At 34.1% G+C, this 19,534-nt stretch overlaps 1 pseudogene; it reads left to right on the top strand.

The window, feature by feature from the left end:
- The window catches only part of LOC121477617, a 33,350-nt pseudogene extending 14,033 nt beyond the window's left edge, over positions 1-19,317 (top strand).
- The last annotated feature ends 217 nt before the right edge of the window (positions 19,318-19,534 follow it).

The following is a 19,534-nucleotide window of genomic DNA, read 5'->3' as shown; positions in this document are numbered from 1 at the left end:
GAATATTTTCTGGTAGTAAATGTATTTGGATTTTTTAGTTAGATTACATTTCTCATAATAATAAAAAAATTAAGAGCATTTCACATACCTCTTGCCTGTAATTTTGCTTCATTAACTATGATGTAATTATATGATGCATATCATATTGCTATTTAAAATTAAATATTCAAAGACTTCAATGGTATAAAAATTGTGACATTATAATATAAGACAGATCATAGGACTATTAATGCAATGCTACCCTAATTTTTTATTACTTGCATGTATTCAAATAAAATATCATGAAGAGAATTCACCAAAATTTTAACATTTATCTTTTTGATGGATCTCCATTTTTTTTTAAAGATTTTATTTATTCATAAGAGACACAGAGAGAGAGAGGCAGAGACACAGGCAGAGGGAGAAGCAGACTCCATGCAGGGAGCCTGATGTGGGACTTGATCCCGGGTGTCTAGGATCATGCCTTGAGCAGAAGACAGATGCTCAACTGCTGAACCATTCAGGCGTTCCTGCATTTTTTAATCTACAGATCTGTTTGTCAGTATTTTCAACAATGAGATATCATATAAAAATTAAATATGTAAATATTATTGAAAGAGAAAGAAAAATTATTTAGTTATTGACATGTAATCTACATTTTCAGTATGTTTTTCAACTTATAATTATGCCAACACTAAAACTTTACTTGCTTATAAAAATAATTTACCTTGTTTAAAACTTTAATTCCATTGTAATTAGCATATAATATCTTAGTTTCAAGTGTACAAATATAGTGATCCAACAGTTCCACATATTAGTGCACAACAAGATAAGTGTACTCTTAATTCCCTTCACCTATTTCACTCATGCCTTACTCACCTCCCCTCAGGTAACCATCTGTTTGCTCTTTATAGTTAACAGTCTGGTTTTTGGTTTGTCTCATTTTTTTCCTTTGTTCACTTATTTTATTTCTTAAGTTCCACAAATGAGTGACATCATGTGGTGTCTTTCTCTATCTGACTTGTTTTCCTTAGCATTATATTGTTGAGATCCACCTATGTTGTTGCAAATAGCAAGATGTCATCCTTTTTATGATTGAATAATATTCTATTTTTATCCAGTACCTATCAAAGACTTTGAGGAAAAGGAACCTTGTGCGCTGTTGATGGAAATGCAAAGAATAATTTACTTCTGAAATTTGTAAAACTTCTTGTGTATACATAGATTTCAGAACATAAATGGAATCAGTTAGCATTTCTCCAGAAATCAGGAGATATGCATAACTCAGATTCATGGTTTTTTGCAGGACACCAATGATTGATGGCATTTTTTAATTTTTCACCACAGGTCTCAGCTGTCCAAATTTGCCAGTTAGGCTATCTTTTTGAACCGTGTTGGCATTTGAGCTTAAAATCTGTACTCACTGAATAATATCATGCAGTAGTGGTATGCCATTAACAAGACTGAGCTATACATTATCAAGTTTATGATGTTCTAATATTTCCAATTCTTAAAATACTATAATTGTGTGTGTTTCTCAAGGCAGAAGTGATTTATTTATCCTTATTTGTGTTCAAGCTACCCAGAAAGATAGTAAAGTTGAGAAATGAATTGAAAATATACATCAAAGACAAATTCTGTTTCCTTGTATTAAATGAAATGGGAGGTTACAATTAAGCATTTAAATATTTCTTCACAGAATACTTATATATGCATTATGGCATATCTTATTTGCTTGCCACCATTTATATATGTATATTCAAAGTAAGTGAATTGGCAATATGGACTCAAATCTATTTCTGATGTAAATTTTTGCATGTAAAATTGCGTGTTTTATAATTTAAAGTACTTTTTAAATTTGTTATAAACACAAAAGGCATACAAGGTCACAAAAAAATTCAAGGAATTCTAAAAACATTTCAGCTTGGAGCATGCTGATCTCTTGTGCCCTAGTCTCCTCTCCTCTTTCCATGTCTCACTGTGTGAATTCCTCCCTGATGGACAGCATGCATATGCAACCTAGGGTGTAGAAGCTTAAGACAAGCTAAAGTCATTCATCTTCTCTGAATGCCTGGATGACTATATGCAGAGTTATTTTGTGTTCAACAGAGAATTACACTGGAAACATTGGTTGAGTACATATTTGTTTCATTGTCAGATCTGTATATGGAGTCCTTAATATAGGATACATTATGTTCCGCCACTGAGTTAAATAAAATCAGCAAAGAGTAACTGGATTGAATTTGCTCTCTCCACCCCACCACTTCTGCAGAATTACTTCTGTGAAATTCCTTATCAGTCTGTATAGGAAAAAATCCTAAAAGATTGGCCCAGGAAGCCAAGCCCCCTTACAGCTGTGCCAAAACGATGCCAGCCAGGACTTTTTAAATGATAATAAACTGTTCTGGAAAAAAAAATAACTGTTCTTCCTCCAAGAGAATATTTAAACTTATGATCACTGTCAAATGTGTAAATGATCAGAATACATTTTTTTTACAGGAATTTCTAGCAAACTTGAATCCGAATTCATGGTCATTGAAGTATGAAGGGAAATGCCATGGATATCTTCAATTCATTATTGACTAATCTCTGTCCTTACCCTAGCTTTTCTGGTTTTTTTTCCCCTTATCTTATGTGATGTAAGTATAGATATAGATTCACAAATCCTTAGAAGTCACTGAACATTCTTTCTTTTTGGAACAATGTTGTCATAAACAAGCAAATACATAAGGAATATAAAACTTACCAGTATCACATGAGGTATGTGTGTGAGTTTAAATTAATGAACTTAATTTCATAAAGCAGTATTTAGGTTCACAACAAAATTGAACATAAAGTATAGAGGGTCTGCATATGCTTCCTGAACTCCCCACTCACCACATACAACTTCCCCTACTATTGACATTTAGCATGAGAGTGGTATATGTGTCATATTCAATGATCCTACATTAACACATCATCACTCAAAGCCTACAGTTTACATTGGAATTCACTCTGATGTCGTACATTCTTTGGGTTTTGACAAATGTATAATGACATATACCCACCATGGTACTATTATACAGAATAATTTCACTGCCACAAAATATTCTGTGCTCTACTTGTTCCTCTTTTCCCTCTCTAACTCCTAGTAATCATTGGACTTTTTATTGCCTCCATAGTTTTGCCTTTTCTAGAATGTCATATAATTGGAGTCATATAGCATGTAGCTTTTTTTAAAGATTTTATTTATTTCTTCATGAGAGGCAGAGAGAGAGAGAGAGAGAGGCAGAGACACAGGCAGAGGGAGAAGCAGGCTCCATGCAGGGAGCCTGACATGGGACTCAATCCCAGGTCTCCAGGATCGCTCCCTGGGCTAAAGGCGGCACTAAACCACCCAGGTTGCCCAGCATGTAGCTTTTTTAAATTGACTTCTTTCAATTAATAATATGTATGTAAGTTTCTTTCATGTATTTTCAGGGCTAAAAATATCCACTTGTCTGTATATACCATTGTTTTTTTAACCATTCACATCCACAAGGACATCTTAGTCGCTTCCATGCATTAGTAATTACGAATAAAACTGCTATAAATATCTGTGGGCATGATGACATAGACCATAAATCTCTTTTGAGTAAATTCCAAAGAGCTTGATTGCTGGTTCGTATAGTAAGAGTATGTTTAGTTATGTAAGAAAACACCAAACCATCGTCCAAAGTGGCTGTACCATTGGGCTTTCTCACCAACAGTGAATGAGAATTCCTGTACTCCACATCCTCATTGTTTGGTGTTGTCATATTTGCCCATTCTAATAGTTGTGCAGTGGTTTCTCATTATTGTTTGAATTTGCACTTCCTTATGACAAATGTGAAGCATCTTTTCATGGGCTTTCTTGCTATCTGTGTATCTTCTTTGAGAAGGTATCTGTTCAGAATTTGGGCAATTATTAAATACTTCTGTTGTTGATTCATTGAGTTTTAAAAGTTCTCTATGTATTTTTGGATCATAGTCCTGTATGAGATATATATCTTTTGCAAATATTTTCTCCCAATCTGGAGCTAGTCTTTTCATTTTGCTTTTTTCCCCAAGTTTTTATTTAAATTTCAGTTTGCTAACATGCAACATAGTATTAGTTTCTGATGCAGAATTTAGTGATTCAACACTTACATACAATACCTAGTGCTCATCACAGCAAGTGCCTTCCTTAATAAGCATCACCTATTTACCCATTTCCCCTCCCCTCTGTTAACTGGCAGTTTTTTCTCTAGAGTTAAGAGTCTGTTTCTTGGGTTTCCTCTTTGGTGTTTTTTTTCCCCTACATGCATTTGTTTTGTTTCTTAAATTCCACGTAAGTGAAGTCATATGGTGTTTGTCTTTCCCTGACTGACTTACTTCACTTAGCCTAGTGCTCTCTAGCTTCATCCATATTGTTGCAAATGGCAAGATTTCACTCTTTTTATGGCTGAGTAATATTATATATATATAATTATATATATATTATATATTATTATATAATATATACATATATACTTCCATACTTTTGTTATTCAATTAATTAACATATATTATTGGTTTCAGAGTTAGAGGTCAGTGATTCACCAGTCTTAGATAGTATTAGTGCTCTTTACATCATACATCCTCCTTAACGCCCATCACCTAGTTACCCCATCCCCCAACCCACTTCCCCTCCAGCAACTCAGTTTTTTTTCCTATGATTAAGAGTCTCCTTTGGTTTGTCTCCTCTCTGATTTCATCTTATTTTATTTTTTCCTCTCTTCCCCTGTGATCTTCTGTTTTGTTTCTTAAATTCCACCTATGAGTGTTTTCCACAGCCGCTACATCAGTTTATATTCCCACCAACAGTGTTAGAGGGTTCCCCTCTACAACCTCACCAACACATGTTTTCTTGTGCTGCTGATTTTAGCTATTCTGACAGGAGGAAGGTAATATCTCACTGTAGTTTTGATTTGTATTTCCCTGATGATGAGTGATGTTGAGCATCTTTTCACGTGACTGCTGGCCATTTGTATTTTTTTAAAATGTCTACTCATATCTTCTGCCCATTTTTAATTGGATAATTTGTTTTTCGGTTTTAAATTTGGTAAGTTCTCTGTTTTCTTTCTTTCTTTCTTTCTTCTTTCTTTCTTTCTTCTTTCTTTCTTTCTTCTTTCTTTCTTTCTTCTTTCTTTCTTCTTTCTTTCTTTCTTCTTTCTTTCTCTTTCTTTCTTTCTTTCTTCTTTCTTTCTTTCTTTCTTTCTTTCTTTCTTTCTTTCTTTCTTTCTTTCTTTCTTTCTTTCTTCCTTTTATACTACAGTTTCCTTGTTTTAGTCCTTTCTCTCAGCCTTCAAATCCTCACTCTCTTTAACATTATCCTCCCAAACCCTGAAAATATTAAATATTTCCTCAACCTCAGACCACAAATATATAAAATCATAGACAGCCATCAATCCTCCATCTAGATGGTCATAAATAACAGAATGAATTTGTTCTAAACTGAACCTGTCACTCATTGCCACCCCTTACTACCATAAAACCTCTCACTTCTCTAGCCAATTATTTGGTACATTTCAGAATTGCACTCTGTTTCCATTTGCTTACTCCAGAAAGCAATGATTCTCCTTTATCTCCATCTTCTCCATCAACAGTCTCATTTTCAATTCATCATTAAATACTGACAATTCAAACTCTGAAATGTTTATTGAATCTATTGTTTTCTCTCCAACATGATTATTTCTTCTTCAAATTAAGCAGAATTCTCCCAATTTATCTGCTACCTCTAACCATGTGTTCTTTCCATGTATTATCCACACTGCAAAGTGAAGTTTCTAAAATGCAAATTATACTTCACTTCTTTCTAGATAAAATCCAATACTTTTGCATAACCAAGATACCCTTATATACTCCATATTGCCCCACTTTCATTATATTTTTTTATTATTTGTATTTTTTTATTTACCACTTTCATAATATTGAAATTTCTTTAAATGGTGTCCATTTCTCTATGAAGCAATCTGTCATTTGCCAGAAAAATCCTAATAAAACCTTATTTCATCGAGTTATATTGGATTGACAGCATTAAAGTTCATGATCTTGGCTTTCAAACCTTCAACACCCTGTTAATTTTATTAATCCATCCTTTTCTCCTGCTACCACGTAATAAATGATCTTTTGTCTTAGTTCTACAGGTCTGTTCATACCTTTCTCGTATGTATAGTTCCTTTCTCCTTCATGTCTCTAAGACTTTTACTTCACCTGGAATTTGCTCCATATTTTCCTCTACTTCTATTCATACATTAATGGAACTCAAAGACTAATGTCTTACACTGCTATTCTCACAGCATCCTGTCATCCAGATCATGTAGATTTTATGTTTTCTCTAAGAGTTTTTAAAAAGTAAAGATAATATAACTATCTCAGTTCTTGTCTTTTAATTGAATTCACAAAACTATGCATCCAGAATGGCAGATGGCAAGCTTTTGGTGAGTGTGAGCGCATTTACCAGCTATGGCTATAAAACACCAAAGCATATGTCTGTTTTCTTTATAAATTTTAAGCATTCTCCATTCACAGTCATCTCCTCATTCCTTCCTCAAACCTATGAAATATATACCTTTAGTACTCCTACCAGTATGTTACATTTTCACATCAGTTATACTGCATATTAAGATAACTTGTATTTTTCACTTGATTCTTTCTCCCTCTCAAAACTAACAGTTTGAAATAAACATGTCCCTCAAGAATCTAGTGAATTATAACCAATAATATCTTTTTAAATAAGGAATTTCCCTAAAATCTCACACTTTAAAGTTTTATACAAATTTTGCATCCTATTTTATATAAAGATGGTTTGTTATTATACTAAATAAAGATCCAAATCACTTACTAAAGCAAACCAAAACAAGCAACCAAAACTATCCTTAATTTCCCTACTTATGTTTTTCTGTCAGTAGTTGATGTGGTTTCATTAATCTATCATTTATTTCTTCTAGTTATTTCCTCTCTCTGCTTTATTGCAAAATATTACAATATATCTGTATAAATAGGAGTATACAACTTGAAGCTACTTGAATATTGCTGCAAATAATAGTCCATATGTATATTTCTTGGTCTTTCTCATATAAAAACAGCAGACCTTACAGTGTATTCCACAGTGATAAAAATAATTTAAAAATAGAGCAGCCTGGGTGGCTCAGTGGTGCCACCTTCAGCCCAGGGCATGATCCTGAAGACCTGGGATCGAGTGCTACGTCGGCTCCCTGCATGGAGCCTGCTTTTCTCTCTGCCTCTCTCTGTCTCTCATGAATAAATAAATAAAATATTTTTTAGAAATCATTTAAAAATAAATACCTAAGTACATTCAATGCTTTTTGTAATAAATAATATCTATGACTGATTTATTTATTTTAATTGTGATTGGTAGTATTATCTTTATGGAAAGGAATACTGTTGTGGATTTATGACATAATATTGTGTTTGACATATATTAGTGATTTCAGGTTTAATGTTAATAATTAGAATAATTCACTGATATCAATCTGATATTACAAACTGATTGTCTTTAATCATTAATCCATGTTTCCAACTAAAGCAAAATTAAAACATGATTATGTTTGAAATGATGATAGTTTGATAAATTTACCAAACCAATTAATCACAAAAACACCAAAAATATATGTTTCTTAGGGAATACCTATTTTTTACCCGATGATAGAAGGTAGAAATTAACATTAACTGAAAAGTTAAAATTTTTTGTAGGAAAAAATATATAATAAAAATATATATTAATAAAACATATAAAATATATTTTGTATATAAATATGGTACATATATTAATATGTATTATATGTATATTTATATGAAATAAGGCCCCTACTGGCTGATGAAGAAATCTTTATTTTTTAAAAATTTTATTTATTGGGGATCCCTGGGTGGCGCAGCGGTTTAGCGCCTGCCTTTGGCCCAGGGCGTGATCCTGGAGACCCGGGATCGAATCCCACGTCAGGCTCCCGATGCATGGAGCCTGCTTCTCCCTCTGCCTATGCCTCTGCCTCTCTCTCCCTCTCTCTCCCTCTCTCTCTCTCTCTGTGACTATCATAAATAAATAAAAATTTAAAAAAAAATAAAAATAAAAATTTTATTTATTTATTCATGAGAGACAGAGAGACAGAAGCAGGGACATAGGCAGGCTCCCTACAGGGGGAACCCAATTTCAGACTCGATCCCAGGACACTGGGATCACACCCTGAGCCAAAGGCAGACGTTTAACCATTAAGCCACCCAGGTGTCCCAACTGGTCAAAATATTTTAAATCATGCCATTTGTTAGATCAATACAAGCTGATCAGATAAATAATATTGGATCAATTATCCCTGGAGAAAAATCACTGAACATGGGCATGATTGTAGAATTGATAACAACAATAATAACTTAGAAAATAATAAATCAATTGTCCAGTAAAATCCTATTATTTTCCCCCCAACTTTTGGGGATTCTTATATCTCATGTAAAAAGTGTAATATTTCACTTTATAACCTTAATTATGGCATTCTTTTGTAGAAGATGAATTTTCCTTGGTTTGTTTTTCCTGTAAGCCATTTTATAGGTGGGGAAAATAAATTACTGCTCAGAAAATCTGTAACTTGATGATAGATCAATCAACACATGTATCCTGGCTTGACACAAGAATTAAGAATTAAGCACAATTTATTTCGACCAAATGAAGTTCAAACACAGAATTTTGAATGATGCGTACAACCTTTACATTTTGTCCTGATGTAACCATTTGAACTAGAAGCTTGTCCATTTCAGAAGGTGGCAGTGATATGAACCAGATCTAGGTTAAAATCATGTCATTATTGCAGCCTTTGCTTCTCCCAGTGAAAATACTTTCCTGTAGCCATTGAAAAGCTATTTTAGGTCAGCTTTTGAAGCAATGGTGCTCTTGACTCTTTCCTTTTTTGAATTGCTCTCAAACTAAAAGGAATATTTGTGAAGTACATCCCTTCTCAGATCCCACCTAAGAAAGGATATTTTATCCACTCACTTGATTTCATCTTCTTTTTAGGTCTGTAGCACTTCTTGTGACTTACACTCTTCTTGAGCCTCCTCACATCATCAAGATAATTATACAAAGCTTAGGGCTGATAGTTCAAAGATAGCTTTTTAATAAAACAAGATAAAAATATTTTCAAAAAAAGAACTTCAAATCTTTTTCTTTTGATCAACCACAAGACAGTTAGTTAATTATAGAAAACATTTGAAAACACTGAGTCGTAGATTCTCAATACTACAATTACACTGTGCATAGGGTATACCTACTTGCAAAAATATATATGTGCCGAATGAATATATTAATATGTATTAAGTGTCTCCTAATTCATCATGAAGTATTTAATATCTAATATCTCAAGGTCATCAGGCAGGTTTATGATGTTTCATATCCTTTATGATTATCTTAAAATATTTGCTAATTTTGCCGCTTTTGTTTATTAGAAACAGAAAGGTAGATTAAAAATTATATGGGATTTAAATTTATTTATGCCCAAAGGCTATCAAGATTTAGCCATATAACATGTTTTGAAACATTTACACTATGTAATCCCAATAGATATTTATTTTAGTTACTATATACAGCACATGATATCTATGTCTGAGATCACTGTTCATGATTTTTCCTTAGTCTGTTAAATTTAAAGAAAACATTTATTATTATTACATTATAATTATCCCATATATTCAAATTGTTAAACCCAATTATTTTATTGGATATTTTTCAGAATAAGCAATTGATGGAAATAGCATCAATTTTTAAAAATTATATAAAATAAAAAGTGGCTATTATTTTGAATCTGGATGTGTATTTTTATTTAGACGGTAGACACTACTAACTATGCAGAAAACATCAGTTCTCCCCTTCTCTCTTAGAAAACTTACCTATTAACTGTATTTACTTTTCTGGCCAATAAATATAAGTGAGAATTACTGATACTGATTTGCAGAAAACACCTTTAAAAATTGAAACATGTAGTTTGTCCTTTTCCCTTTCTTTCTTCTACCCTTCTTAGAACATTGTCATGATACTGGATGTAGAAATGCCATTTGTTGCTACCAGGTTATAAACCATATGGTACAGATAACCAGGCATGGGGAACAGTGAGGGCATTTTATGGAAAAAACAACTACTATATTTGTCCTGGGCTATTTGCTTCTGGAATTCTTTTATGTAAGAAAAATGCAAACTTTGTGTAAGCTATTTTTTAGTTATGTGTTCTTTTACTTGCAGTAAAGAAATGCAATCCCTAACTAATGAAGATGCTTCACTTTTAACAATGGGAGCTAATAATGGTGTCAAACCTCCACATGACCTTACAACTACATTTTAGAAATTATTAGGTTCACAAAAACATTATTTGATCATAAAGGTTTAGTGTGATTACAAAGTTTTAAAAAGCAACAGCATACTTTTAATGGTTACCTCTGCCTTTGAAATGTGCAGACAATTTCAAATACTCAATCCTCTAAACACAACATAGACTCAATTGTCCTTGGCTTCTTCTAGCAATTTAGACAGATATAACCTTTTTGTTCTATCAAAAATAAAAATGTAGTTATATTATTTAAATTACCTCATCTTACATTTTTAAATTTCAATATTCTGAAATTTTTAATTTAAACATTCTGATAATTTTCTAATAATTATGTTACTGTACATAATTTATTTTAGCTTTCATTTTTCAAATGAGGCAAGATAAGAGTGATTTAACATTTTATAAATATTATCTATTGTGATAACTAACAATTGAAATTGCTAAACTCTATTACAAATTTGTACTGATAAACTACATATTAGTTTAATCCTCACAATGGAATACACTTATACTCTCCATTTTATAGACCAAGAAACTGAGGCACACTGAGGTCAATTAGCATGCACACAGTAAGTGCTGAAGAAAGAATGTGAACACAAATTGTCTGGCTCCATAGCCTTCACACTTATCCTGACTGCTTTGCCATATTGACCAAAGTCAAGGACAGAACTGTTCCAGAAATATTTCATATGCATTTACTGGTCAATTTGACTATATAGCAAACCTCACATATTGAATTTTCTGGAATTATTTTGCTTCAGCCTTCTCAGTACAGTAAAAGATCCATTAACAAAAGTCTTACAGAGTAAACCAGATGTTTATTTAGGTATCATGAGGATATAAGAGTTGGCGTTATAATACCCATCTCAAAGTAAGACCTTAATTATTTTTCTTTACCTGGCCTCTTTTTCTATATTTCTTTCCATAATTCTCATTCCCACTACACACACCAAAAAAAAAAAAAAAAAAAAAAAAAAACACTGCTTAATTTTCCTTATTGTCATATAGAGAAATATAAAAGTTTTTCTCCATATCCACTAATTCCACCTCATCCTATAGTATCTCGAAGCTGGATGACAGGTTAAAAATAGCACTCTCTATACATAATATAAGAGCGGAGAATTAAAAATGGTTAAAATCTTTCCCCTTCATTTCAGCCTTTAATACCAAATTTTATTTCTACTTATCTGAACTACCCAGTAGCCAAATCTTTGCTTCATTTACCCTCCCACATACTAATTTATTCAAACATACTATGAAATTGCTTAGTGGTCATTCTTGACCATGTATTCCATACCTTGGATACAAATTTGGAAAAAGAATGATACTAAAACAATGATTTTCATTGACTTTTTATCTTCTGTTCTCTCCACATTGTGATAATGAGAATGAAAGCTGACATGATTTCTGATCCCAGACAAGTTAACATAAGCAAGTCTTCCTTACAACTGGATGATTGTCAAGTTCAAGTCCTTTCAGGCATGAAGCACTTACCACAATCTGACATACAACTTACTTGTGTATGTCTATCATCTTTCTCCCATGATGAAGTGACCTTGTAAAGGTATTTTCATTCACCACCATATCCCCAGCAATAAAAATAATGTTTGGGGGGGGCCCTGGATGACTCAGTCAGTTAAGCATTGGATTCAATTTTGGCTTAGGTCATGATCTCAGGATTATGAGATTGAGCCCCACATCATCTCCATGCTCAGCACAGAGTCTTCTTGAGATTGTCCTCTCCCTCTGCACTTCCCCCATTTGTGTGCTCTCTTTATTTCTCTAAAATAAAATTAAAAATAAGATATTTTTTTAAATTTTTTTTTAATTTTTATTTATTTATGATAGTCACAGAGAGATAGAGAGAGGCAGAGACACAGGCAGAGGGAGAAGCAGGCTCCATGCACCGGGAGCCCGACGTGGGATTCGATCCTGGGTCTCCAGGATCGCGCCCTGGGCCAAAGGCAGGCGCCAAACCGCTGTGCCACCCAGGGATCCCAAAAAATAAGATATTTTTTAAAAATAGAAATAATATATGGCACATAGTAAAAGATTAAGAAATATTTGCTGAATGATTAATGAGTTAATTTATTGCCCCACACATATTGTCCATTTTCTCTCTGTACGTAACTTCGCTGTAGACATATAATGATCATTTCACCTCTCATACTGAATGCTGCATTTTTTAAAGATTTATTTATTTATTTTAGAGGGATAGAGAGCACAAGGGGTGGGAAAGACAGGGAGGGAAAGAATCTCAAGCAGACCTCCCGCCAAATGCAAAGCCTGACACAGAGTCTGATCCCAAAACTCTGAGATCATGACCTGAGCCAAAATCAGGAGTCTGACACTCCACCGACTAAGCCACCCAGGTGCCCATGAATACTGTATTCTGCTTATTAGAATGGCTTCCCCACTAGACTGTGAAATTCTTGAGTATAGGTCATTTACCTTATCCTTTTTTATCCCTAGCATGAGGATACCTGGTATACTGGGTTCTGATTATATATTTTTTGAATGGTAATATGGATAAATATTTTTCATGATTATGGTATGCAACTTTAAAGAATTACCATAATGGAAGCTAATATAAAAGTATAAACATGTTCCATGATCTATTCAGTCTTTGGAAACTCTAAAAATCACTTTTGTTTTGATAATTTTGTGTCTAATACCTACTTTAAAATGATGCATAAAAGATCATAGTAGATATCTACCACAACCAAAACCTCTTTTAACTTTGTATATTTTTTTAAGATACTCATTTGTTTATTTATGTATTTATTTATTTATTTAGAGAGCATGTGAGCAGGGGCTGGGGGGAGGGGCAGAAGGAGAGGAAGAGAGAATCTCAAGCTGACTCCAGGCTCTGTGAGGAGTCCAACACAAGGCTCGATATCAAGACTTGAGTCAAAATCAAGAGTCAGATGCTTAACCAATTGAGCCAACTAGGTGTCCCTGCCCATGCATTTTAGGAGTTTAAAGGAAAGAAGAGAAAAAAAAAAATGTGATGCTATCACTTATAGGCAGTATATATGCATTTTCATGGATTTTTTATTTTATACAGAAATAAATTTCTTATCTCTGGGAAAAATACCTTAACCTAGTGGCTTTAAAATTGAATTCTAAATATAGTTGTCTTATAAATCTTTAAGAAGAGAATCCTCACACCTTTACAGTAAATGGCATATAAAAACAATATAAGAAATCTTTCAATTATGGTTGACTGGCAGAGATTATATACAGATTCCCCCTCTCTATCTGAATGGTTAGAGGCAAGTTCATTAGTTGGCTTTCTATATCATAAACTCATGTATTCTTAGCTTGCCTTATCATCAAAGTGAAGGAATTTTAATGTGGCTCTTGAATATTTTTATCCCAAGTGATTCATTTAAAGCTTCTTTTTAGTAGAAACATATTTGTTTGGGGATGCCTGGGTGGCTCAGTGGTTGAGCGTCTGCCTTCGGCCCTGGGTGTGATCTTGGAGTCCCCAAATAAAGTCCCACATCAGGCTCCCTGCATGGAGCCTGCTTCTTTCTCTGCCTATGTCTCTCCCTCTCTCTCTGTGTGTCTTTTATAAATAAATAAATAAATACATACATACATACATACATACATACATACATAACTTTTTAAAAAAGAAACGTTTGTTTCAAAGTAATATTCATATTTTTAAAATATTTTCCTGAAATATTTTGAAATAGGAGGCTTATATTATTTTGATTGTACATTTTCTAAAGAATATTAGAGATTTCTTCTCAGAAATTCAACTGAAAATATATTTATTTGTGAGTGTGTGTGTGTGTGTGTGTGTGTAATGAGGTCCTTTAAAATTTAATCTTTTTAGCAGCTTTCTTTTTTTTTTTTGCTTCTTTTTTATTGAAGTTCGATTTGTCACTGTATAGTATGACAGTCAGTGTCATCCCGTCAAGTGCCCCCCTCAGTGCCCGTCACCCAATCACCCTTGTTAGATTTTTAACATCTTAGGAAAGAGTTCTTCCAAAAGCTATATTGGTAAAAATTGTCATTCCTGAAAGATTGTGAAGCAGAAATGTGTGAAATCACAGATAACTTTCTAAGTTGAAACACTAAAACATCAATTGCAGAACAGAAGCTGCATTGTCCAAATGCTTTAGTTAGGATGAGTGTGATGGTTTATTCACCACAAGCAACTGAATGCTTTACAAACAACTGTAATTTACAGCAGAAAAATCAATTTTGTGCCATTTCAGTTTGCAATATGCCTTTCTAATTTGGGATCGTTAAAAAGAAACAAAAGACTATAATGTGAAAACAATAAAGCATACAGAAAATTAGAAGTAATTCAATCACACGTTCAAAAACAATTTGAAAGAATAATCAACTTTACAAAAATTGATAAATTTTTAATACCACTAAATATCTTATTTCTTTGAAAAAGAATTTGAACAATATAGTTCTGGAGGTTAAAAGTGTGTTAAAAGCGTGTTAAAAATTAAAGTGTGGGCAGATTTGGTAAGGCCTCTCTCCTTGGCTTGCAGATGGTTGCCTTCTTGCTGTATCTTTCCCCTGAAGGCATATAGATATAGAAATAGAGATGATAGAGATAGATAGAGATAGAGATAGAGATCTATGTCCTAATCTCTGCTTCTTATAAGGACATCAGTCAGATAGAGTAGAGGCCCACCCTGAAAAAAATTGATTTTTAACTTTATTACCTCTTTAAAGATCTTATCCCTAAATACATTTACATTCTGAGGTACTGGGACTTAGGACTCCAAAATATAAATATTGGTGGGCAATACAATTCAGCCTATATTGTAAACTTCAAATGCAGATATTATACTAAAAAAAAAAAAAAGGCTGACAATCATTTGATAAGTATTTTTAGCACAGGATGTAGAGTCATCCAATTCTTTCTCTCCTCTTCTTCCATGGTAACACAATTCCTGAATTTTAGTTTGATATATGACCTTCAGCAGAAAGACTACATATTCTAACTTAATACTTTTATTTGTTGGCCATAACTAGATATACACATGTGACTATATTTTCTTACCATTGAGATTTAAATTTTTGTGCAAACTTGAAAGCACCTTTAATTTCTTCTGTTGCCTTTCTTCCCATTGTGTATAGAACTGATGAAATAGCTAGTGTTACCATCTATTTTAGATGATGGGATGATTTGTAGAATAGAATTAATGCATAATACAAGTACTGTGGATTAAACTTGCCTTGAAATGACCATCTCCAGTCTTTTTTCTCAATTATTTTATTTTTTCCACCTTTGTTGATATATATAACTGACATATATCATTGTGTAAGTTTAAGGTATACAATGTGATGGCTTGATATATGTGTATATTGTGAAATGATTGCCCTTATAACTTCAGTTAATACATCCATCAGCTGACATAGTTACTTTTTGTGTGTATATGTTAAGAACTTTTAAGATCTAGTCTCTTAGCAATTTTAAATATACAATACATGATCGTTAACTATAATGACCATACATACATTAAAACCTCAGAACTTATTTATTTTATAACTTAAGTTTATATCTTTTGAGCAAATTTACCCGTTTCCCCCCACTTTACCATGTATGCCTGGAAATTACCAATCTACTCTCTGTTTCTGTAAGCTCAGCTTTTTTATATTCCATATGTTAGTGAAATCATACTATATTTGTCTTTCTCTGTCTGACTTATTTCACTTAGCATAATGCTTCAAAGTCAACCTAAGTTATCATGAAGGGAAGAATTTCCTCTTTTTATGGCTGAATATCCCATTCCTCACATACACGTGTATGTTTCAAGTTAGCAGTTTACTAGGTAAAAGAAGAAAGGAGGGTGCCTAGCCACCCTTCCTTTTGACTCTCCACTCCCTAAGAAAGCCCCAGGAGTCTATATCACTGAGATAATGGGGGAAAGTTAGAGCAGAAAGCTCTATGCCTTCTTCTTCTAAGCTTCTTTCAAAAAGAAATCTTCAGATATAAAATCTGGGAAGGGGAATTATAATTGGCTCTTCCCCTAAGTAGGAAGTTTTCCTTCCTTCAGGAAAAAAAAAAAAAAAATAGAAGATAGGCATTCCCTTACACTGGTCTGGGTAGAGGGAAGGAGAATAAATTTCAATGGTGAGCCTAAAAATATTTTTTAAGATAATAAGAGTAGGCAAGGCTGTGGATAAATTGGAACCTGTTTAACTGTTGGTGGGAATATAAAATAATATAGTAGCTATAGGGGATCCCTGGGTGGCGCAGCGGTTTGGCGCCTGCCTTTGCCCCAGGGCACGATCCTGGAGACCCGGGATCGAATCCCACGTCGGGCTCCCGGTGCATGGAGCCTGCTTCTCCCTCTGCCTATGTCTCTGCTTCTCTCTCTCTCTCTCTGTGACTATCATAAATAAATAAAAATTAAAAAGAAATATGGTAGCTATAAAAAATTAAAAATAGAACTATCATGTGATCCAGCAATCTTACTTCTGGGAACCTCTGGCTAAGATCTCTGCTTGAACACAGTTACTAGCAAGAACTTAGTCCTCCAACATCTGGGCACTGATTGCTATAACACCCACCACCTTCTCCATCTCTATCTGATCCCCAGTGCGCTAGTCCCAGATTTCCCCCATGATCACCATGAAGCAAGACCCAGTGGGCCTCCCAGGAAGCATCCCACAATGCAGGGGCCTAAATATACATCTTAGACTCTCTTTTCCCACTGGAGAAATCATAGGCCCAGGGGGGCCCTCTCAGTGCAGTGCTGTGCCAGCCTGGGGAGGAATGATATGGTCCAAATACAGCTGCTCTTCTCTTAACCTTCTAAGGTAGTCCTTCTCAGTCATTGTTGTCCAGGAGGATGCTGTAGCCTTATCCCTGGGTTCTGGGATTTTCAAAATGGCATCTTGTGTATGAATAGTTGCTAGATGATCTGCTTGTGAGGGAGATTGAGGTTGGAAACAATCCATGTTCCCATATTGATTACATTACCTCCTCTATCTCCCACAATTTTGAGAATAAGGGAAAACTGAAGTCCTATTTAGTTTAACGCACAATTATATGACTTTTACTATTATATTTAAATATATTCCTAACAATGATTAATTCAATTCATTAAGTCAGAGTAAAATCTAAAAATAAAGAAAAATAAGAAATAAAATTCTCGGTATCTTCTTGGAGCAGCTTTATTGGTCATCAACCTTATTTTAGTCCATAAGATTCCTAGCCAGCAAAACATAACTATTTTGTCTAATGTCCTTGTTGCTTACATGTCCTTATCAAAATGTCCCCTCCTCAGCTGCTTAATTACTAGGATTTGTTTTTGTTCTAAGGCTCTTTTAAAATTTCTGAGAGAAGTTAGGGATCTGGCAATTGGGCCATTTACGCATCTAGTTCTGGCCTGCATATTAAATCCATTCAGTTGTGGCTTAAGGCTAATCATAAAAAGTGAAAAGAAAGTCAATGTCACATCTGCTTCAAGATCTAATCCTGAATCCTGAATGTTGTGTGATGTTGTTAACTTATTCTAGAAACTTCCAGTGGATTCATTTTTACTTTCCTGCAGAATTGAATTAGAGTTCAATTTATTTTTATAGAAAGTGACTCTGGGCAAAGCCTTCAAAATATGTTGTCTAACATCCAGATTTTTCAAATCAGCCTGGTGTACTATGCAATTTGTAGTCTTATAAATCACCTTCAGAATCTTCCCACTCTATCTTTGTACACCTTTTTTTTTTCTTAAATCTGAGATTTCTATTAGGATATGAATCAAACGTTATGGGTCTGGAAATGCTGAATTATATATTTTCAAAATTTTAAAAATTCTGACAGCTTCAGCAGAGAATGGGGCCAGGGCTTAAAATCAACCATGAGGATCTTGCCTGTTTCAAAAAGAGATTAATTTTAAGAATTAAGGCGTCGATGTTTCTGGTCTGAGAAAATGAAAAGAATGTGGATTATAAAGAAGATTATGGGATGTTAGCCACTAATATAAAGACTATTATGTTCAAGTTGTGATTTGGGTAGGGTAGGGGGATATAAAACTTTATTTATAATTTTATAATATATATTTCATCAAAACAATCTGGAATCTGAATTTCTTTAAGAACTTTCACATTAGGGGCACCTGGTTGGCTCAGTGTTTGAGCATCTGCCTCTCGGGGCATGATGCTGAGGTCTTGGGATCAAGTCCCACGTCGGGCTCCCTGCAGGGAGCCTACTTCTCCCTCTGCCTGTGTCTCTGCTTCTCCCTGAATAAATAAGAATCTTTAGGGAAAAAAAAAGCTTTCACTTAAAATGCAGACCATTGGATGTTTGGAATTTTATACCCCTATTCCTTCTTTATAGTAGTTTTCTAATGAGTATTTTGTTCATGTTGAAAGATTACCAAGGGGCCATTTTATTCTCAATTATCTTTGGCAATATTATGCCATTTTTAAAGATAAATGCAAGAATTAAAGCTATAGTTTGAATATACTTAACAAGCAATAATGTGGCTCTTCCTGTTCATCATGGTATAGGATTAGGTAAAAAGGAGAAACCCATGGGGGAGCTTCCCATCCACAAGCTCTGCCTCAGCATCTTTGGGGTGGGAGAAATTGGAGACAGACTGACTCTGGCCACCAAGGTTCAGGACAGCTCCCAGGCCAGATCCATGTGTTCTCCAAAGACAGATACAGGATCAACAGAAATGAAAAGTTTGCTGTCTACTACACATTCCATGGAGTCAAGGAAGAGGAAATCCTGGAAGTCTAAAGGGGCCTTTATATGAGTTAACAGAAACAACTTCTCCAATACTGGAATCTTTGGTTTGGAGATAAGGAACACATCGATCTGGGGATCAAATATGACCCAAGCATGGATATTCACACCCTGGATTTCTACTTGGTTCTAGGTAGGCTACGTTTCAGCATCATAGATAAGAAGCACAGGGTACTGTGGCCAAACAGAATCAGCAAGGAGGAGGCCATGCACTGGTTCTTGCAGAAGAATGTTGGGATCATGCTTCTTGGAAAATAAATTTCTGTTTCTATCCAAAAGACCAATAAAAACTTTTCAGTGGAATGTATTTTTTTTAAAGCAGTAATCTGACATAGAGTGTATACAACTTAGAAGATAAACCTATGAGGGTCTAGAAATTGTTCATTGACTATGATGTTGCCATGTCAACATCAGGCCTCTAACTGAATATCAATGGTTTCCTCTGCTGCAGACCTGACAAATTTTCAATTCTTGG

The sequence above is a fragment of the Vulpes lagopus genome, chromosome 17 (genome assembly GCF_018345385.1).
Source record: "Vulpes lagopus strain Blue_001 chromosome 17, ASM1834538v1, whole genome shotgun sequence".
NCBI lineage: Eukaryota > Metazoa > Chordata > Mammalia > Carnivora > Canidae > Vulpes > Vulpes lagopus.
The sequence above is the reverse complement of the archived record's forward strand: the minus strand, read 5'-3'. Positions and strand labels throughout refer to the sequence as shown.